The sequence below is a fragment of the Hydra viridissima genome, unplaced genomic scaffold, assembly GCF_058129835.1.
Source record: "Hydra viridissima isolate aposymbiotic clone 2 unplaced genomic scaffold, HvirCarnegie_v1 scaffold_2, whole genome shotgun sequence".
Classification (NCBI taxonomy): Eukaryota; Metazoa; Cnidaria; class Hydrozoa; order Anthoathecata; family Hydridae; genus Hydra; species Hydra viridissima.
Window position 1 is genome coordinate 19,169,851 of NW_028324301.1, and position 4,130 is coordinate 19,173,980.

Sequence of the window (4,130 nt, forward strand, 5' to 3'; positions counted from 1 at the left end):
TGTAGTATGCGTTTTGCTTCCTCGTATTCCTCCAACGAATGCGGTAAACCAAGTATGTCCTCTCTGGGCTTTCCTTCGGCGAGTTACAGTAAGTAGTTGAATTTGCTGTTTGATATGTTTGAGTTGTCGACTTCTTCGGTGAATTGGTTCCAAAATCGCAACCAGTCTTTATAATCGCCATTAAATTTTGTGATTGTGTACTTTTGAAGCTTGACGGATTGTTGAGTAGCTTCGTTTTCGTTCCCAAGAGATTTACGCAATCTTTCTTTCATTTTTAGTTTGTTTAGATACCATTCTTCTTCGCTTTGAAGTTTTCTTAATTAGGCTTGTTCATCTTCTTTTTGAATCGTTAACTGCTGCTCCATTATAGGTTTTTCATACTCGAATTTTCTGTTGCTTTCGTTTTTGTTTATCGAATCCAACTTGTCCACCATTTTGTTTTTAATTTTAATCGCTGCTTCTACGTCCATAACTGGTTTTGAAAGCCATTCTTCTACCGAATCGATGTTTTCGCCGTCGTCAAGCATTTTACTGGTCAGCCCATCCTTTGCCATTTCAAATCTTCCCAATAAATTTGTGATTTCGTCCAGGGCTAAGATGCTTGGTTTATCGCCATTAATCGTGTTGCGTTCTATGCTTTTAATGTTTATTCTTATCATGTTGATTTCTCTGATAAGTTCGCTCTTGGTCCATTCTTTGCTAATCCGTAAGTTTCGTTGTCCTGGCAGTAGTCGCCACCAAATAGTGTGGGGAATTATTTAGACTTTCCCTGAGACACTAAAGAGTCACTTTTTCTTTTTGAACTTGATAATATTTTTTACATCTGACTGCGAATCAATACATTTTACAAAATACACTCTCTTTTTATACATTTTTACAATCGCGTCATTTTAACACATTTAATGCATTCACAATTTCATAAATTAACACCTACTCACATTAGCACCTACCCTGCTAGCACACAACGTTGAAAAAACGTTGAAATAACGTTGATCGACGTTGATCAACGTTGTTACAACGTTGTTTCAACGTTGTTTCAACGTTGTTTTAACGTTGTTTCAACGTTGTTTCAACGTTGTTTCAACGTTGTTTCAACGTTGTTTCAACGTTGTTTCAACGTTGTTTCAACGTTGTTTCAACGTTGTTTCAACGTTGTTTCAACGTTGTTTCAACGTTATGTGCTTGCTGGGTATAAACATTAGCACCTACACACATTAGCACCTAAAAACATTCACACCTTCACACACGCTAATTACATCTTGAAGAAGTTATCACGACAGTAGGAAATCTGAAAAAATTTATGATCCCTGTTACAAGTTATGGATTACTTTTAATAAAAAAAAACTGCTAAAATAGTTTCTGTACATTGTACTTGTCTAGCTGGTTTATCGCAGACATGTAATCATGTTGCCGCAACCTTCTTTCGAATTGAGGCTGCTGTTAAAAATGGTTTGACGATATAGCTTGTACAAGTTCAAAATCAGAGTGGCTTCCCAACCACAGCATAGTAGTTAAATTCCGAAAGCGATTTATAACTGCTTCAAAAGCTCATGATGTTCTAAAAAAAATTTTAAAAATTAACATGGGCACTAAAGTTAATATGTGGTTATTACACCAAAGTATTTCAGCGTTAACTTTTGTGAACCCAGATATACCTACATTAAAGTATGGGAGAGCAATGGAAATTGAAGCAGCAAACCAGTTTTTTGAAGTTATGAAATCTCTTCATCAAAGTTTAACTGTAAATAAATGTGGATTATTTTTAGATGTTAAAATGCCCTATATAGGTGGAAGACCAGTTAGAATAATTAGATGCTCATGTTGCCCGCCAGCTTGTTTAGAAATAAAATGTCCGTTTTCAATTAACCATACAACACCACAAGATCCTAATATATCTCTTCCTTATATTAAAAAAAAATTAAATGACAAGTTTGTCATTAATAAAAAGCATAGATATTTTACTCAATGTCAGGTTCAAATGGGAACTGTTAACATGAACAATTGTTATTTTATGGTATGGACAGCTCATTGGTATATAATTGATAAAATTGCATTTGATGAAGCTGGTTGGTTGAGTATGAAAGTTGATTTTTTTAGGAACTACAACGATCATTACTTAAAAACTGTCTTTGTAGATTTTTCTATTAACTGACTGGAAAAAAATTGTAAAATCTTTTTTTTTTTAATTATAATATCCTTCTTATATTTAAATTGACACTTTTATTGAGTTTTTTGTATTTTTTTGCCTAGAAAAAAGAAACAATAACTTATTGTCTTATTATAAGACCCAAATAATGGTGTAAAAATATTTAGGCAATGAATATGCTGAAAATCAAAATGGTTATTCAAGCCATTTACAATAGTAAAAAGCAGTAATAATGTGAAAGATATGTATTCATCATATAAGCAATATATATATTCATATGTAAGCAAGCATGACTAATAAGAAATTAAAAAATAAATTTTAAACTTTTAAACTTGAATTATTTTTTATTAAAACAGGTTTTAAATTACATAAAGCTGCACACAATAAAATGATATCATCCATATGATGAACCATAGAAACAAGTAATATATTTTTTAAGATTCAACAGTTTTTTATTCGGTTTAAGGCCTTTTCTATCTGAATGATTAAGTTTGCAACATCAGTAGTCTTCTTACATTCACTTGCAGTCATTTGACTCTTTACTCTTGCACCTGGTGGAACTGATAAACTGCATTAACAAAATAATAATTCTTCTCTTATTTGAAATCCTCTATCTGCCTTCACCTTGTGTCTCTTTCCTCATAAAAGCCATTGTCACTTGTAATAAGTTTATCTGATACTCTGCCACCGTAAGTTTAGATAGAAACGTTATGTACCCATTTGGTGTTATACCAATTAATACCTTGACAGTGTTGTGGTGCTTATAATCAGATAAAATCACTGTTTGGTTGTAAAAGGACTTTGGACGTTCAATAAATATTTCAAAATAATCAATAATCACTCTACACTTGCGATGCTTTGCTTTCACAAAGGACTCAGGTAAGTTTTTTTTATGACTTCACTTAGGAGCCAAACAATAATAGTATTTCCGAGAATATAAGCAATAATTGTAATAAAAGTGGTAAATATATTAGAACACAAAGATTTTGAAATGCCAAAGCGATCAGCAATATCTTCATTTAGTAAACCTCAGCGCAACGTCATAAGTGTCATTAAAATTTCTTCTCTGTGTGATAACAGTTTACATTTAAATATAGATTATAGTTTTTGACTTTGCTACGTGAATGTTTTGGGCCTCTCCAATAACCAATGCAGGGTAAAAATGGTTTTAACAAACCAAAAATAACATTAAAAATAGCAATCGAAGATATACCAGTATTAAAGTTCATTTTTTTATCATTCTTAACTAATCTCCAAAAGAATTTTTGTTTAGGCTTGACTGTTTTTTTTTTCAACTTTTTTCACTGATTAGTAAGGCTATTTACTTTACTCACATAAGAGGTGATAAGTAAAGATTTGTATTCACATGAAGTAAATTTGTAAAGTTGTGGTAAGCTGAATGAATACGCATAGTCTGATGATATAGGTGATAAAACATCTGCATTAAAGCTAACACTTGAAAACTCTGTGACAATACTTTTTTCAGTCAACAAAGGTTCCACAGGTTGCATTTTGCTAGAACATGGTAAAGAAGTGATTGGGTGCTTTATTAAAGTTCTTCTAGATTTTTTTTTTGTTCAGGTTGATCAAAACTCATATTTATTGTTGGATTAGGGTTCATAACAGTTAGAATTTTATCAACAAAATGATCGGAGCATACTCTATCTGCAGTTCCGGGTTCCCATCCACTTTCTTTTATGTTCCGTTCTCGTCTAAGCTGACTAATACATAGTTCTCTTTTTAGGCTATTTCTTTTAAAACTTGGGAAACTATACATTCGAAATGGTGCCTCAAATCCTCACTCGGATATTCTCTTCCCTTTATGTTGAAAACACGTTGTATTAAATACTAAATCTTAATAAATATACTATCTATTTAAATGCTAAATTAACCTACATAAAAAACAAAGTTTCAATTGAATCAAACGCATAAATAAAAAAATAAAAATTAATGTTAGATAAGTTTAAACTCGGTTTCTTTAAAC

General features: G+C 31.7%; 1 pseudogene; it reads right to left on the reverse strand.

The window, feature by feature from the left end:
* Window positions 1-2,464: 2,464 nt before the first annotated feature.
* On the reverse strand, window positions 2,465-3,657 carry LOC149892334 (uncharacterized; annotated as a pseudogene).
* Between the last annotated feature and the right edge of the window lie 473 nt (window positions 3,658-4,130).